Here is a 19,144-nt window from a genome sequence, read left to right on the forward strand (position 1 = left end):
GGGCGGCGCGTGTTTCGCCAGGACAAACCGGAAACGGCGACGATATTATACAGCCGGGTCGGCCGCAGTCGAACGAAGGAGGCGCGCCGCTGTTTCACAAATTTGCAACTTACTTTCGGTTTCGGGCGGTCCGTGCGGCAGGACGGTCGCCATAATTTAGACTCGAGTTTTCCCTGTATCTGTGTTAGTCAAATACGACGAAACTGGTGCGCGTACAAGAGCTGGGATTAAAATCAGTCGGTTAACTGGCGTCCTTTGGCAAATAGAACGGAGACGAAATAACAAAAGAACAGGAAGGTTTTAGAGTCGTTGGAATATGTGGGAAAGTGGAACGGAGAATTTCTTATACATCCAACAGTTATGTACAATCGTGAAAAGATACTCGTACTGTTCAAAACGTTTCACGTGTACGAATAAGGTCGTACTGCATCACGTGCCATTTTCCGAGCGGCGAACAATGCTCGTAAATGAGATTATCTTGGCAGACGCGTGTCTCAGGTATCGAGATACGTCGAGTTAGAAAATGCATTTACAGAATAAAGAATTTACTTGGATGGCACATTCCTTCGATGACAAACGCGGACGAGTCGCTGCGGTATAAAAGAGACAGAAAGTAGAACTTGGATGAAACGAAGGGAATGGGAAGAAGAAAGAGAAACTCGAGAATGGAAGAAGAAACGATCGAGAGAGCGGAAAGGATAAATGGCAAGCAGATTGGAAGAGATAGAAGCGAAGAGAGTTCAGCAATTCGGCAATTGGCACAAAGCAAATCGCGGCCTAATTAGAAGATAACATCGGTACTAGTGGCGGGTTCGCGACGCGTGCGAATGCCTCACGTGATTTGCGAGACTGTCACGGGATAATCAACGAACGGGTCTGCCGCGATCACGTTTACCTCCACCGGGTGCACCCGGTTGCCGTGGAAATAGCTTCTCGAAACGTCGCGATAATTAACCGGCTCGTCGACAGAGTCCAGAGAAGGCGTGATTCAGCTGGAACGAGACAGATATACGTACACGAACGCGCAGCCATACACGCACAAAGGTAGACAAGGGTAGAAATGGAACAGCGTTCGCCGGTGGAACGATTCAAAGGATAGACCGCGTTGTATAATTCATAGAGCGCGGCGCAAGCGAGAAAGACAGAAACGGAAAAATATAGGAAGAGAGAAGGAGCGGGAGAGAGGGCGCGGCGAAAGGCAGAAAAAAGAGCAGCGTTTCGTGGAAAAAGGTTGAAATCCATTGGCGTGGGCCAGCGGGGATATAAGACTATCGAAAAACGATTAATCCCTGAAGAGGATCACCGCACCGGATGAAAAGCGATATTACCCTGGGGGCCTCTAATTCAGCCTAATTGCTCGTTTATGCGAATCCTTGAAATATTCATGAAGCTTTATGAGAATTTTTCATCCCGCAGCTCGCGCTGCTTCTTTCGAACTGTTACCCAAAGTGGAAGGGGGCTGCACGTGTTTCCGCCACGAGGCGCCACGCGATCGATCTTCCGTCGATACCAAAGCTACACCGGCAGTTTTGTCGAGGCGATGCGTTTGTGAAAAAGACACAGGCCGCTGACTTTATATCGAGGGATTCGTTTGAGAAACGACACGGTGTATCATCCTGCTGGTGGAGATTAAACGGGCGAACTTAATGGGACACAGGTGACGGTTTCTTCGACCCGGTAACACGAAAGCTAAACGCTCGCGATGGATTTTAGGTGGATTCCGCTTGAAGCTTCGAGCGTGGAACTGGCACGGTTACGTTGTAACAGGTTTTTTCAGTCGATGTAGAGATACGGGTGAATTACGTGCGAGTAATTACAGCTTAAGTATACAGACCGTGAACCAGGTATATTTGGACTGTCTATGGCTTGTTAAATAATGGCAATTAACTGTTATTTTCGCTGAAATATGCCAAGTATGCGAGAAAGAGGTCGTACGTAGATGAAGATAGAAACGAAGAAAGTATGGGAAAAGAAGAGTTTGGGAGAGCGCGGGCACGAATCGTTGAAAGCGAAGATACGGAAGAACAGGAAACTGAAAATGTCGAGAGAAATTGGAAAGTTCGAGAAAAGGAAGATCGCGTCGGCGGGGTAACTGGCACACCGCGATTCCAGCGAAAGACGTTTTCTCATCGGCAGTTCATCGGCTGAGAAAGGGAGTGGAAGGGTACTTATGTTCAGCCACGGTACCAGGCAAGGATGGTAAAAACCACAGTTAGTTAGTTCCGGACTCCTTCCCTCGAAACAAATTGCGTTTAAAGAGGAACAACGCCGACGGACTTTCGCAGTTAAATCTCATCGGGTAGCTTTGAGCAAGTTTTTGTGGCCAATAAAACATCAGGAGGGGTTGGGTAATGTTTTCTACCCAAGTACTTTGCAGGAAATCAAATTGTCCGAGCGCGTTTCGCAAGTGTCGCAATATTTCCTGCGTGCGCCACCGACCTTGTACCGGATCAAACGGATTGGATTTTCAATTGCTTTCGGAAACGTTCCGACGATTGTGACCGTAGAACACCGCCTCGAGCCATCTACCTTTGGAAAGCATAGCACAGTTGCGTTTCAATTAATCGACTAATGAAATAGTTGCGAGAAAAAGGAAAACAGACAGAAAGAAAAGAGGAGAGTGGAATGGGGGAGGAGGAGGAGGAGGAGGAGGAGAGGGGAGAAAGGATATAAAAGTAGCGGAAATCAAAGAGTAGCAAGCAAGCGAACCTTTCAACGTTTCTGGGACGATACAGTAACGGGCAGTTCGCCTAGAGCGAGTTTACATCGCGTCGTTTCAATTTCCGAATGGGCTGATCAGAAGGAAGAAAGGCACATGCGAACGAACGAACGAACGAACGAACGAACGAGCGGTAGAAACGGAGCACGGGAAGAGCAACGGGTTGGGAAAGAAGATCGTCAGAGTATTGCTTGGACGAACGGTCGCCCGCATCGAGGACAGTCGTTCATTTCGCGCGTACGCTAGCTCTTCCGGCGTTGAAAATTACGCAACTACTGGTTCAGGGAGCTGGCGAGGTTACAGACGAACGAAGGGACGCCGGTGGCAAAGGGTGGTCGATGGAAAACCGGGGAAAATGTGAGAAAAGCGAGCGCGATAGTTCGACATCGAGCTGTCCGAAGGAAAAAAGGAAACGAGCAAACAGGAAGGAAGCGGTGGAACTGATACAACGTTACGCGACGATACAACGAAATAAGCGGAGAGAAGAGATGGAAACCGACGCGGCACGCGTATATCAAGCTTTGCTTGCTCGCCGTGGGCCAGTTCATGCGGAAAAAACGTTTGCCGGCGACCGAGCATAAATAACCGGTCATCTCCAGGAAAAAAAAGCTTGATCGATCTGTTCAGGTTATTAATAAGTCGTCGAGCAGCCTGGAATACGGTTTAATGTCCGTTTGATGTTTAATCGTTACGTAATTCGTATCGTTATTATCGTCGTATTCGATGCGATTTATTCGAGAGATAACGAGTGGAACGAAAGAGAGCAAGATCGGCAGCCGGAAAATCAAGTTCGTATTCCCCGTATCTACGATTGCCAGAAACGTGTATTGTAAAAGTTACGCAATTAGTCTGTTAATACACGCGTCTGTTTAAACAAACGACGTTACCGTGTATCGTAATTTGCGCGTAAAATAGCGAGAAACGTATATTTAGAGATTTGAAAAATATCGAACTCTTTGCGAAAAACCAGTGGAAGAATACGAACGTCGAAGCCTGGACGGGAAATTAATTAGACTTTAAGTTGATTGGCTTAAGACTGGAAGTTAACTGAGAAGTTGACTGTTAAGGAGCTTCGCGGGTCTTCGTTTTTGTCTATGTTACACGTAGATCGGGAAAAGCCTGAAAATTTGTTTTTCCGGCTTTGATTAAGTGCTTCTTTAAATCACCTCTTTTTTTCAACGACGCTAACTAGCATGCTCTCGAGGAAAGACAAAAGAGTCGCGAAACTTTTAGTATCCGCATCTTTCTAGGGCCATCAAGTTTATAAATCTAGGTAATTAACTCTGCAAGAAGAAGTGTCCGTTTCTATCAAGCAAATGCCTGGAGGAGCAAAGTTTCCTTACAGATCTCTGGACATTGTTTAAGAAACATTTTCCTCCGGTAAAACATTCGCCATTGCCTTTTGCTTAATTATACGCTTCATTTAACCTTTTGACAAGATCAGAGAAAGCAAATGTTCCCTTTTAGAACTTCCAAACTGAGAAATTTCAATAAAACAGATACTTCGGAAACTCGAGCTTTCTTGGAAATATTTCACGTCGTTCTCTAAAGGTAATGTGAATTCCAAATCGTATTTTTCAACTTGCTTTTAATTTAGTAACAAAGTTCCGTCATTATTAAACAAATTTCTATAATTTATAAAACACGGGCTTAAATTCTTCGAAATTATTAAACGCTAGCAAATATCTCTCTCGGTATAAACAAATTTTAAATAATATACGGAACGTCGGCAAACTTTCTCTCTCGTTAAAATATCTCTAATCTACGGAACACTGATAAACGTTTCTGCTACCATAAAAGAGATTAGCTTAATCTTTGTTCGTTCGGTGAACAAAAACGATCGTACGAGAATCTTAAGCGTTTCCTAGGTGGAATGACAGCTAAAAATTGTTTAACAATCTCAAGCTGTTACTTCGTATTCGCAGAAGCGTAAAGTCGCGTTTCGCGATTTCCAGGACAAAAGCGTGAAACGTTATGACGTCGAGACGCGATTGTGCTTCAAAGCCACGACCTGTTTCGTTCCGCGTGAATGTTTTCGCTTTTAGCTCGTATCATCGTAATCCTGGACTTACGACACGGCATTTACCGTCCGTGGCTGACCGTCCTTGCAAACAGTGGCTTTGAGCATCGAAAATTGAACGGCGAACGCTGAATTTCTCCCCTTCTAACGCCTTCATTTTCTTCCATTTGCTTCAACTTTGATTTCATTTAAATTTGCTTTAGCTTTAATTCTTCGGTTGCAAGCAAACTTACTCGATAGAGTTCTCTGTCGAGGTCGGTGTAGTTGAAACTCGATGCTTTGGACGTTAATCGCAGTTTCCTTTACCTTATAGAAACATCTTTTCCTCCGATTTCCAATTCTTAATGTTTCTTCTTTAAGATTCTTACAGTTCGTCGAATCTCTAGATCATTTAGTTTCTCAGTATATTTTTTCTTTATTTGCATATTTCGCTGTATTTTACTATTATTGTACCCTGTTCCTCTGATTTAATTCTCCGGTATTACATCTGTACAAAATGTCGCGTTAACGCGAGTGTAGAAGAGCGAACGTCCCGACGATTCAAGTAAACGAAGATAAAATTTACGTAATCGAACGATTTAGTTGTATTGAAATCCATTCTAAACATGCTCAGCGCTATTACCAAGCTATTAACAAGAAATCGCATACAAATATTTCTTACGATATAACTAAAATAAAACAGGCAGAGTATGCGATATTCCACTAGAGCCTGTTGCGGAATTTAAAAGATAACCTCGCAGAAGTGCCCGGTGCTCGACAATTTTACGCTTACCATTTACACCAGTGAGCTAAATGTAAACTTAGATAGTTCTTCAAGAAAATCTTCTCTCTACGTGCTGTTCGTCGAACAGGCCTTGGAAACGACTGGACGTAAACCGTCGTAAAGAAACTGTCTGCACGCACGCGACTGCCAAGAAACACCGTTGTCATCGTGGTGTCGCCGGTTAAACCCGTCGTTACGTCCGAGGTTCTTGCGAACGAGCAACGATCTAAGGCAGCTACATCGAAAGACTAGCCGAGGAAAGTAACCCTTCGTCGTAACTCGTGCCGGTCGTTTCGGTTCACGGCGAACGACGATTTACATCGGCCGTAACCGCGAGAAAGGATTCCGGGAAATTGGATGTTACTTGGACATCTAGTCCGCCGTTTTGTTTCCTACACTCCCTCGGACAAGCTTATGGCCCAAGTCTGACTTTTCCGGCGGTTTCGAATGATCTCGTCTGGATAAAGAAAAAATCGAGGGACGTTGAAACTTACCAGACCACAACATGGTAAGCTTACGTGTATCGAGAGATAAGGTGATATTTATTTAGGTTTGCGAAGTAGGTTTACCGATAGCAGGTTGTTGGGTAGCTGGATGGAAGAAGAGAGGATATGTTTCTGGAATATCGATCGAATGGAGCGAATACTTTTGGAAATTAGGATTCGATAAGAGTGACCCTACGAGATTGGATTTAGTCTGACTTGTTAGAGTTTCTATGGTATCGATATTGTATTATGTATCTTTCTGTGAGTTCTATCGCCAGGTATCAGATTCTGGGTCTCGGATTATCGCTAGACTCGTCTTATGGGCATCTGTCCTTCGCGATAATCGCGAGATCATCCTTTCTATATATTCAAACGCGAATAAATTGAAACGAGACTAAAATCAAATTACACGTAATTGATCGTCGCAGATTAAATGGGATTTTCGTTTGCAATTATCTACGTCTTTTTACGTCGCTAGCTAGTATGCGACGAAATGCGGATAACGCTCGTAGAGATCGAAATTAAATCGGAAGAAATGCAACCACGTGTCTGGAAGATGTAGAGTAAAGAAAGGCCAAAGGGATAATTACGAATTCCCGCGTAAATTACTTTGCACAAAAACTTGGTAGAAAATCTACATATCGTGCTAACGAAACGGCGAATTTTGCTCTTTGAAAGCCGAAAACGAGTGTCAACGCGAACGTTACATCGTGATGCAAGCGCACGACAAGGATTTTAACATTTTGCGGCAATTCCAGCGACAAAGGAAGCACACGGTGCCTTTCCCTCGTCAGCGATTCCGCGCGCGAAGGTGCCATAGCGCGGGAATTTGAAATTCAGATTAATACGGAACGCGTTCATCGTTAACACTGCAAAGGTCTGCCTGGCTGTGCATTACCATACATGCGCACCCTCGCGCATCCAGATACGAACGCGCACCCTCACACAGACAATATTCCAGCTTCCTTGTAGCTTGCGCGCATATGATTCCGCCATGGTGTTTACCTGTCTCACGGCTGGTTGGAGAAATTCGGAAACCAGCGCGAGCATGTGGATTTCAATGAAGATGCGACACGTTGCCAGCGCTAAGATCGTTCACCGAGTGTTTTCGCAATAAATTCGTTGCGTTCGTGGAGCGTAAGTCGCGAGCGAGAGAACGTTGACGCTTCCTTCGTTTGATTGCACGTTGCTTCATTCTGCGTCGAGCTCGTGCTCCAGACCAAGAGGATAACGATCGAATTACCGCGAATTGCGTCGAGTTACCGCACACGAGTTGCTGCAAGTCGAACGCTACGATTAGTTGGTTTCGCAGGATTCTCCAGCAGCGACCTATTTTCTTGTTAAAAATGAAAATGTTGAAATTTCACAGCGTTGAATATTTGAAGGAACGTTTACAGCGAAAACTCGAGAATGCTTTGCAACTCAGCCGTGCGAGAGCCTCGAGGAAGCTGTCGATAGTCTATGATAATCTCTAGAATGCTCTGAATATTTACGTCGTCGAGATCGTTGTTTACGTACGTTTTAAACTCTTTTTAGAGCCTTCTTCGCGATTATAGGGCAGAGAATATTTTTCTATGCGTTTTTATAACAGTTTATGAGAAGTCTGAAACTGTTCGAAACCATATCAATCGGATAAAAAATAAATTAAAGTGCGAAACCGTTCTATCTGGTAGACAACCTTATACCTTCCAACAGAATTTATCGGTAGAACGAGCAAATGTAACATTGTGGACAAATGGCCTAGGAAATATCGGGCGGACCATAAACAATGTTGCGAGAAAGCCTAATTGCCGACAGGCTCGTCAATGTGTCGTCGGTCCTTCGGTCGAATAGTTACGCGGAAAAAACGCCTACGTGATCATTGCGGAACAGGTACGTGGTAGGACTATGAGAAAAGACGAAGGGATGGTTAAGGGAGAAAGACGAATTAACGGTCAGTGTGAGCCGGGAAGTCAGAGTGTGTTGTCGAGGTCAGCGTTGTCGAGGAGGGTGATCCTCGTGAAGGAGAGCGTTGGAACCGTGATGACGAGAGTTGTAAATTAACTATTTAGTTGTCTCAGTTATAGCACATTACTGTATTCAGTTCGCGTTAAATAACCATCGTTTCCTGTTTAATCCATTCTAAATAAATAAGAAAATCCTACAATATAAATTAAAGTACGAAAGCATTCCACCTGATAGACAACCTTACATCTTCCAACAGAATTTATCGGTAGAACAAGCAAATTTAGTTCTTCAAATAAAAGCAGCATCATCGACAGGAATGTGTCGTTTAGAAATTGGATCGCGATTCTACCGAAAGCAAATATTTTTCCTTGCATCTCGCGTGTGGGACAATTTCAGCGAATAAAATTTCACATAAAAGTAAATATTCCCGTATAACACGGAAGCGTCCTCTAAATTCTCGAAGCAGGACCGGCTCGAATCGAAAGGCGTCCGCTTTCTAATGGTTCTCTGGGCGTTTTGTGGAAATATGCGAGTCTAATCCCCGCGGCGACCGTGGAAATCCGTTAAGCGGGATTCGCGAGCCTTCGCAGTCGGCGTTTCTGCTATTCGACGATCTGGCATTCGCAACGAGGACGCGTAGAAGAAGATGACGACACCATGGACTATCAGCGTCACGAGAGTACAGTTTAAATTGAGAAATACGAACCGTACGGTTTAGGATTATTAAATATCAGAGGAACGTCGTTCGATAGGCGTAAGAATGGATTTTGTTCGAAAAATAACGAAATTAAAAGTAGAAATTGTAATTATCGAGATAAGTTCACAAATAGTCGAAAGAAAATTTGATCGGTTCAGCGAATGATTTAATTTTGATTAAATACGAAAGAAGAGTTTGCGAACTGGGTGTGTGACCCCAAGTATCATAGACGAGCTAAAAAGAACATAGCCTGTTCCTGACACGATTTGCATATATTAAATTCCAGTTTGTATATAAAATCGGGAAAGAAGGTGGTTGGTCGAATTCGTTCGATCTTCAAGCCGGACCAAGCTGCAAAGAAAAATCCTGTAACGCGAGATTGTCCCGTGGAGGGGGATAGGAAGTTCCTTTTCGATGATCACAGAGCCTCGTCTTCCGTGGCACCGCTTTGGAATACTAATATTAAACTTCGCCCGTTAGCGACGTCAAAGACTTTTTGCATAGAGCAAAGTCTGCACGTGAGAGAAATAAAAATGCAGATACCTGTATACAGGGAAAGCGAGGGATACGTCGTCGACTACGTAATTGGGAACGATCCCTCGATATCGTCGGACAATTATACATCTTGTGCAGCGTAAATCACAGTCGAATTTCATCGATTCTTCTAATTTTCACTCAAATATTTTTACAGTAAAAGATAAAGATAATAAACGGAGAAGTCTTGGCCGATAAAATTTGTTTAAATATACGCACACGTATAGATGAAAGAAAAATCTTAAAGTTTCACGTACGCGTTACCTTGGATGAAATTCACTTTCCAGGGAAATCGATTTAACATTAAAATGTCGGCTTTTACCTCGTCAAGTATCACAGAACACGTTATTCTTCATGAATTAGCGTTAGAACGGAGAAATTCGATTAGCTGTCCAGTCGACCGCGTTTAATCGTGCGGTTACATGGTGTCTTTCTTCTGACTAACCCTTCGGTCTGCCTTATCCACCGATAAACTTTACCCCTCGGCACTACCCGTTCCCTCGTTTCCGTCGTGCACGAACGAAACGGGGTTAATTCGTCGGAAAACTCGATGAGCCGGCGATCTTAAATCTCGTATGCACCGGCCAGACGAGAGAAAACAATGGAGGATCAAATTTTATGGGGTCGTTCTGACTAAATTAACGCGTGCCACCGTGTCGAAATATTCCACAGGGATTACGTATTGACGAGATACACTCGTGTCCCCATTTTTCCCCTCGTTCGGTTAACTGCATCGTACACCACCATTGAAACACCATTCCCCTTAATTTTGCTCTCTATTATCGACGAAAGAGTCCTGAAACGCTGTTTCCACCACTGGCACGGACGTAACAACGAAGCCAATTATTCGCTCGCTGCGAATTCGACGAGACCAACTTACGACGAAAATTCTGAAACGATGTCTTTGAACGGGCTTCGACTAAAATAATATTTCCGTTAAAATAAAATTCTCCTTTGAAAAAAATTGCCGCTGTATCGATAAACCGTATTTCCCGTTAAACAAAGATTGTTTTTCAATCATCGTAGCAGCGAGCTCGTCGAGAGCTTTAGACGTTCTGGTTTACCTTACGCTCTCCGGTTGCTCTTTCTGATTGCACGAATGAAAAATACGAAGAGGCGAGCGCGAGCTCAGCTTATACGAATGAGCTTACGGCTTAAGCATTCCGACTGGTGAGTGAGAAAACCGAAAAGAAAGAGTCCAAGGAAACAAAAGAAAAAGGAAAAGAAAAAGAAGAAGAGTACGTAACAGACGATGAAAGAAGAAAGTACAAGAAAACGAAGCAGAAGCAGGATTCCGCCTATAACGAGCATCGCGTACGAGGACGCGAACGATTGTTAAAATACATTGCCCGAAGGGGTGCGTGTGTGTACCGATAGAACGCAACCGGAAATGTTTCGAATGTTTTACTCCGGAATGCGCCCTTTCTGTCGCTTATTTTTCCTCGCGAGCATCCATGCAACTGTTTCGTTAGAGAACCCACTGTTTTTCTCCGTCCTCTTTTTCTCTTTTATTTCTTTCTTCTTCCTTTTTTCCTTGTTTTCTTCTTTTTGTTTTGTTTTTTTAATCATTACCCTGCGTCCTTGTTGCGCGAGCACGGTAGAAAGATATTAGTTATCGAATTCCGATAATAACGCGTCAAAGATGACGAGTCTGGTGTAAATAAGCCAGGAAATTGTTATTCGCCGGGGTTGAAATTGAAAGTTACGCGCGGCGGCAGACGCGAACGCACAGCCAGACGCCAGGATAACAATGATTCTCATCGAACGTCTCGCCGTTCTCCGGCCTGACTTCTTACCCGTGCAATATCGTGGCAAGTTTTCTTGCCAGCCTGAAACCCGCTAACCCTTTCAGCGTACGAAGCAAGGGCGAGCACAACCTCCAAGAGGGAAGTTAGTTTACGGGGGAACTTGGCTATATATGGAGTGTCTTGGAGGGAAGCTGGTGTACGAGACGACGTATAGGGCGTTTCTATGGAAAAGGAAGGTTGCTTCGTATTTGCCTCTTGGCCCCGGTTCATTATACCATAGACTATTTGCATTTTAATTACATAAAATACAGGTCGGAGAGAAGAGATACTTTATTTAGTGATTTATGGTTTATTTATTTGAGGATACTTTATTGTACGTAGGAGGTAGGAGTTTTCGAGGAATATGGCAATATCGTGGAGAAGAAGGATGAGTAATTAAGAAAATTTTATTTCGTCACTCGATAAAATTCTACGTACATTTCGAAGAAAATTCGTCGAAAACGTTACGAAATCGTCTCGTCTATCTTGAAATATTTATCACCTAATTCTACTCTGAGCGAGTTAACGGTTAAAATGGAAAACAAGGAATCGAGGCTTCCATCGACACGAACGAGTAAAATAGAAAATCAACCGTCTTCTTTCTCCTTTCCAAAGAAACGAACCTTTTGATGGGAGAAAATACGTGGAAAAGGTTGAACGTGGCTCAACGAGGAGAAGCCAGATCGAAAGGAAGCAGAACGACGCGCAGACAGAAAAATATCGTTTTCTCAAGGTTGCGGAAAGGAAGAAAGTCGAAGACACTGGGTGAAAAAGCGAAATAAAGCGGCGAGACGCGATGTACGAAGACGAAACTATGACTCGTGAGGCTCGACAGAGGAAAGATGAATACAGCCACGAAGGAGATGTTTGTACAACCCAATTTTTCGCTCGATTGCCGTCCTCTACGCGATTTCCCATCTTTCTGCCCCTTGCCCTCTCTCAGCCTTCGGCATAATATTTCCCCTAGCTTGCCGCGTATCTGGTGGCGCGTTAGACTCTTAGAAGGAACGCTCTCGTATCTTCCTGCCTCGTTCCGTATTCCGTGTATATATCCGGCGCCTGGAATTTCATTTTGATTCAAAGTTGAAGACGCCTCGTTCGACCCGTATTTACCAGCGGTAAAGTTTCATCGAGGCATGTAAATAATGTGTCGGCCAGGGTTCGGGATACGGTGAATCGAAAAACGACCAGCAACGCGTTGCCATGGGTCACTGAAAGAGGGAACACGCCGTAGAAAATAGGGAAGGGGGGGAGGGAGCAAAATAGAGGAGGAAGAGAAAAAGAAAGGAAGCGAAAGGTGGAGGCGGATGGTGATGCCGGCGAAGGAAAAAAGAAAGCAACCGGCGTGTGTGTAATTCCAGAGGAAAAGGTGCGCGAGAGAAAGGCTTGCGGCGTTGTTTGTTGCCTCATTGCCCGCGGTTAACTGCCAGCAACAAAAACGTTCTACCGTCGGCCAACGTTACGTCCTATTACCGAGCCTCGTGTCCCACGCTTCTCCGCGTCCCTTTCTTCTTCGTCGCGTTCCACCCTCTGCCCTTTCGCCTCGTCATCGTGACGAAACGCTCGTTTATAAAACTCCTACGAGAACATATTCCGCGCGAATTTGCATGGAAAGTATTTCGCCCGGTAATCGCGTTACATCGGCGCACACACGCATACACACACATACACACACATTCACTCGCTCATACGTACATACGTACGTGCATACGCGAGCAGGAAAATCCTCGCGATCGTCCGTCTTGAAAATATGTTGGAACGATGTTAAGATGGAGGTGAAATATGCTTTATAGGGAGGATTTTTCGGTCGATGGGGATATAAAGACGATATTCGAAGTTTTCCATACGTTTGCTAAGATAAATACGTTGCGTGGCCGTACCGCTTAACAAATTGGCTAAAATTATCGAATATCTGTCGGATAGTTGGTGGAAATCGGCCAAGTCGATTAAGGGCGTAGAAGTTATGAAACTCGCTTGTGCGATATTGTAACGTACTGTGCGGAGTATATCGCGGCTAATAAGTGATAAACCTTGTACTGGAACCTGACTGTCTGCAAAACGCAGCTCAACTACTACCTTCAGTAGCCTGTGTAATAAGCGTAAAACGTAGTTCGTTATTAATAGATCAACTTCCGTGTACCTGTACAATTAAAACTTTCCTCCACACGGAAAGTTACCCGTTTTTCTATCTCGTTTCCTAAACTCGATTTTTTCCCGTCAATCTACGTCTATAATCTATAATCTAATCTATATCCAGGGTGTATCTAAGGGAGTGTTCGTTTTAAGTTTCGAACGCCAGGGAACGCAGACCGCAGAGATCTAAATTAATTCTGTTAATTTTATCGCGAAAGCCGGATCGTCTCGAAGGTGGAAAAAGGGAGGGACGGGGGGGGGCGGGGGTAGAGAAAAAGTCTCTACGGGAACGGGATTACCTTAGCATACCTAACTCCACTTTCCTACTTTCGCCCCTTTCGACCGGCTCGTTCCGCTTCCGACTCTCTGTTTCTCATCCTTATTCTCGCTTAGGATCTTCGATCTCGGCCTCCATTGAAAATTCATTTCATCCGTCGGATCCCATGGCCAATCTTCCTTTCCATTTAATCCGAGATGCCGACTGAGATATCCTCTTTGCTGATAGTCAAAGTGAGGATCTCACGAAGACGTTCCAAGTCCGGAAGTTAACTTGTTCGGGAAAGGAGGAACCGAAGTGGCAGCTGACTGCATTAGCTTGGTTAAGTGGCGGCGGTATTCGTCTCAGGAAACGTTTACGATTCTATGAAATAGATCTCGTAGTCGATGGAACTCGATCGGACATTTTTTTCATTCCCAGTACCCGGTCCTGTACGTTACGAGGGGGTTTCCCGTGATTTTTACGAGGCGACGAGTCGACCGCGAACCGCTGCCAAGCTGGAAAACGTGCGAAACCGCGGACAGATTTGCGAAGAAAGGACGCGCGAATTCGACCCGCCAAGTTGCAGATTTTTTGCCTGCTTTGGATGAAATTCAAAGTTATCTCTTTACCTCTCTGTCAACAATTTTGGACGCTTGAACGTAATACGTACGAGGCCAAGTTCTTCGTTCCGTAAGAAACGTTTAAAAACTAGTTTCCGGCGCGAAAAGTTGCCCGCGATGTTTCCAAACTTTCAGATGTCCTAAAATTCTGAGATCCTGGAATCGGAAACCGCGATTTCTCAGCGTAATAAAATCGACAAACATTTCTCGATCGATCGAATCTCTATCGCGTTGCTTCGTCCGACAACGGCACTCCATCCACCTTGCCATTATTACTTGCACTTTCCTATCGAGCAAACAGCCCGGGTTCGCGTCGACGATCGGCCGCTAGCAACGACGACGACGACCGAGACAAAAGCGTCCGATGGAGATAAAAGCTGTGCGTCGACGGGGTTAAACGAAAGCAAAAGAGGAAATAAAAAGTGGAGAGAGCTGGGAAAGAGTAAATAAAAGGCGACGAAGGATCGGACGATCCATGGACGTAACGGGTATTGGCCTCTTTTGGCGCGCAGACAACTCTCGCTAATCCTCCTTTATCCAAGGCTAACGTAACTTCGCGTTCCATTCGGCGAATATCTTACGAGCACCGGCAACCATCCAAGCCGTCTGCTTTTTCCACCCTGCGGCTCTCGCCAACCCTCCTACGAACGGTGGTGCGCGACTTTCCAGCGAGGAGGAAATCTTGGCCAAGTTGAAAATCGAGTCGCGATTCGTCGATGCGGAGGGTAACTGAGAAAGAAGGTGGACGATCTCCAAATAGGTCGGCAAACGAGTCGACTTCGTTTCCGATTTAAGGATTGATGAGGTGCGCAGCTCGCTTTTAAGCCGCGTAACTTTCTGCTCCTCTTTCGTCTCTCCGCAAACCCTACGTAAGAGGGCTGAAGGAATCGTTGGACGAAGGAGCGAAAGAGAAAAAGAACGACAGCGAGGGAAATTCCTGTGCAACGCCTTGTCGAACCGTAAAATCGTTCGATATCGCGACGGCGGTGGTGAAATTTTTGTCGTGCCGCAGCGTATCGAGCGACGCGGGTACTGGAGTGTTCGCGAGCATTGGGACGCCTTGGAATATAGGTCGTATCGAGAATCTCTCGTCGACTTCGTAACGAGAGTAACGAAGGGCAGCGGAAAATGGGCCATGCATACCGCGGTTCCTTTCCAATTTTACGAGACGGCCAGCACACGGAATTCTATTATTCTCGTGAACCTTGAGAACGGACCACCTACAAACGCCTCCATTCTTCCACGATGAAATCCGATGAAATCACGATGAATTTTTTCGAATCGAGCCTCTTTGTTTAGCGAGCTTCCTCTCTCGGCAAAACGAGCGGAAATTTGTAATAATCGAAGATTCCTTTGTATGCAACGATCGCATCGATTGGAAATAGAGCGAAGGTCGGGTTTTGTGATAAATTATTGAAACGTTCGATGGAGTTTCTTATTAAAAGTAGATTTTGTCGGAGAACACGCTGTCAATTATGAATAGGGAATGGACTTGTTGAACTAATCGAAGTTTCTTCCGAAATATAATATCTTCAATTATGTAAGAGGCATACGGCTAATTCCAAAGTCGGATTATCTGCAATTTCTTGTTAAACACCACGGTATAATTACCTCGCGAGTAAAAAATTCCCAAGTCATTTCCCTTGCCAGTATCAGCACACTCTTAGACTAGCGTATCCAGATCTATCTGCCTGAATCTTGGACCGATGAGAAAAATTTGCAACAAGGCAACGAGGTTCTCTCCGCGAGATTACGTTTATAGTAGAATTCATTTGCGTGGCGTTGTTCGATCGAAATTCGATATCGAATAATCAACATTTCCGTCGTTCGTCATTACCATAGTTTATTTAATGGCAGTAAAACAAGTCTGCATTACCAATGTTAAATTTGCCAGCTGTATGTACCTTTCCCTCGGTTACTCTTATACATACATACTTCATACAAATTTATTCTACGTTTTATAGCCTACCTTATGCATATTTATAGGTGAAAACTTAAACACGCTGCTCAAGTTCAACGACGTAATTCTTCAACAAATGGATACTCGATCTTTCTTTTTATCTGCCAAATAAAAGATATTATCGGTAATTGATGAAACAAGACACGGCAAACTTAACGTATCAATCTCTTTGTCGATTCGCGAGAAACGAGCGATTAATATTTTCTATACGTTCGTCAGGTTTCGTGAAAAAGAGGAACGCAACGATGAACAAACTCGACAGTGGTGTATAATATAGTCTATAACATCTTAGAAGTACCGCGATCTCGTTATTTATTTCGCGAACTCGGTTTTGTCGAATTCGTGTCGCGACTCTTGTTAGCACCAAACGCCAATATATCCAATCACTCGCAACCGACATATCAAGCGAACCTAACCTAAACCTCAAACTGCTTCCAAAGACTCCCCCAATCTCGATTCGCAAACTGTTCGTCGTCAATCGCGCAAACGAAGGGTGCCGTGGTCGGTGGAGCGTCGAAGAGGGCCGTGCGTTTCCCTAAATGGAGCGACGGAAGACGCCTCCGCAGTTTAGTTGGATCGTTCGTCGCATGGAAACTCGCGGGGTTTCTCGACCGATCGCGTACCCTGTAAATCAATTACAAGTAGCTCCGCTTGGCCTGTACCCAGTGAAATGGCACGTAGTAGTCCCAGCGAAGCTAGTCGAGTTTCGGGAACGTTGACGTGATCGGCAAACTCATGCACGCGCGTTCCACGGTCTTAGTTCGCGATTGCGAAGCGGCGAGGACGATGGAAAGTACAGGATGAAAAGGGGTTGGCGAGGGGAGAAACGGCGAGACGGAAAGGCAGGAGGAGACGCGAGGATGGCAGCGAAGGACCGGTTCGTGGATGCATCGTCGATAATAGAAAGCGCGCCGCAGCCGAGCTTCCGCTGTTCCTGATCGATGCCGCATGCCTTCGCCAACGGCTCGGTTCCTTCCGATGGGTCACGTTTATAGGAACTCGTCACGCGGACGGATGAAAGCAGATCGTTAACGACAGTAACGAGGCTCGTTTCGTAATCCGACGACGACCGTCTGTGGCTTCGCCAGTTCGTAACCGACATCCGTTCGCCCCCAACGACAATTAGTTAAATTACTGCCTAGTGAAAATCATTGACGTCCTTGCGGCCGATTAGCCTCGTTAGATCCTTTCCCTTCTGCCGTTAGCCAACGTAGAAATTCCACGTGGCGCGTGGGTGTGTTCGGTTCAATTCGATTTCACAGCGGATAGGAGGGTGGAAAGGCGGGAATGAAGGTGGTATGATAGGTTTGTCTGTCGTTCGAACCGAACGTGTCAAGGTGGGGAGAGTCGTTTGTAACGCGTTCCGACGAAGAATTACGTCGGGCGGAGGAGGCAGAGCGGTTTAAACGGCAGGATTGTTCGAATATCCTTTCTTCGGGACTGGTGGTTTTCGCCTAACCTTCTCGTTATCGGTTCTTTGACTACGTCGATTCGGGTCTTGTCAAGGTTGTAACGCGTTCTTACAATGGTTCGTTATTGCAACTGCGGAACGGTTCAGGAGGGAAGAACCGGAGAACGAAACGAGGATTGGTGGTCCAGTTTTTACTTAAGGGGTTCGAAACGAAGCGTTACGAGAAAGATTCGTACAACAATCTGGGAAATTCGATCGGACGGGAATCGAATTTCTTCCAGCAGCTTTTTTTATCAAAAATCCTTGTTAAGAATCTTCGAGAATCGTTCGTTGGTCAAATATTTAATCCTTTAAACGACGATCGAACGATGGACTGGGATAAATCTTTTAGAATCTCTGGTAATCAAACATTGCGCGTTCTTCTCAGATTGATTAAAATTTTAATCTTTATTTTCATCGTATTAGATAATTTTTCGTTGGTTCTTTTCGTCGAACAATGTTAAATCGATAGCCTGCGAACGAGGAAAGAATGGTGTCACGAGATCGACCGTGCTAATACGTATAATATACTCGATATAAACGAGAGCGTATACGGGCCGCGCAACCATCTCGAGATGGTCGAGCGTGGAATGCCAGTATGGAGGTGTGGCAAAGCACCTGTTATTTTCGCCCCATTATTCCCCGACCTATTGTTAAGCGGTGGTGGTTTGATCTCGAAGGAAAATAGCCTTTAACGTTCCGAGTTATAATCTGAATTCCGTATCTCGTTCAATCGCTTCATCTACTCTCGACCGTCCACCAAGCGCGTCCTACATTCCATCGAAGAAGCAAGCCACCGATTACAAAGAGTATCGTCGACCAACTTCCGGTCATAAAACGTTCTCTATGCATAGAAAACAATCGCCACTGTTTCGCTAATATTCCCTGTTGTGTCGTTAGCTTCTGTAGCGATTAGGTTAATTGCGATTCTCGCGAAAGGTTCGAGATTAGACACGAGTGTTTCGTTTCGTTCTTAACGGGAGTCGCGTTACGGACGCGCTAAATATTAATTAGCGAACTTAACAAATCGGTCGATAGTTTCGAAAAGTTGAAGCCGCATCGAGATTAACGAAATAATCATTCCGTGTTCTTCGTTCGTTCCCGAGATCCTATTGTTGCAGCGCCGAGAATCCAAGTTCGCGCGCTGCATCACCCAAGGGCCTGTCGCTCCTGATGCGAACCAGTTACTTATTCTCTTTACCTTCTCCGTCTCGAGAAACTATCCAGTCAGGAACTTCGAGTGTCCACTGCCAGCGACTTGCTTAACTTTGATCATTTTTCCAGTAACAAAGTTTGTAATAGAATTTCACCGAGCAAATTCTCCAAAATTCTCCAATAGTACGCGTCTATCCTGGCTTTTTCCGAATCTGATTTTTTTCCAAGACACTTGACCGCATTAAGTTAGAACTGGAGCTGACCCGGAACGATAGATCCGCCGTACTACAACGCCTATAGTAGAGATATATTAAATTTATAAACGTCGAATTAATAGAGAAAGGTTGCAGACGTTCGTTAGAGACGAACCTAGTATTACCAGCAAAGGGAATTTAATTACCGAAGCTGGAAATTAAGCTGTCTCGTTATTCCTATTTCCAGTGCTGCACTTTTCAGCACGTTTATTAAACCGGAACGAATACGTACGCGTCTCGTAATTCATTTCGTGCTTTCTGTCGCTTCTCTTGCCAAATCCGATCCGAAATTCCTCATCGGAAGAGACGAGAACCGACAATAAATTCTCTACGCTCTACCTGATCCTGCTAATTTGCTAAC

The 19,144-nt window shown here is 44.9% G+C and overlaps 1 protein-coding gene and 1 long non-coding RNA gene across 2 annotated transcripts in view; one reads left to right on the forward strand and one right to left on the reverse strand.

Annotated features, from left to right (window-relative positions):
- The window catches only part of LOC117151705, an 11,622-nt gene extending 3,495 nt beyond the window's left edge, over positions 1-8,127 (forward strand). Inside the window, exons 2-3 of the long non-coding RNA XR_004461801.1 lie at positions 2,049-2,058; positions 8,020-8,127. This is a non-coding gene — a long non-coding RNA (uncharacterized LOC117151705). The remainder of the gene's footprint in view (positions 1-2,048; positions 2,059-8,019) is intronic.
- The window catches only part of LOC100746381 (B-cell receptor CD22), a 319,222-nt gene that overhangs the window by 98,958 nt on the left and 201,120 nt on the right, over positions 1-19,144 (reverse strand). The gene's annotated exons all lie outside the window — the stretch shown is intronic.

Source organism: Bombus impatiens, unplaced genomic scaffold, assembly GCF_000188095.3.
Source record: "Bombus impatiens unplaced genomic scaffold, BIMP_2.2 scf_0377, whole genome shotgun sequence".
NCBI classification, from domain to species: domain Eukaryota; kingdom Metazoa; phylum Arthropoda; class Insecta; order Hymenoptera; family Apidae; genus Bombus; species Bombus impatiens.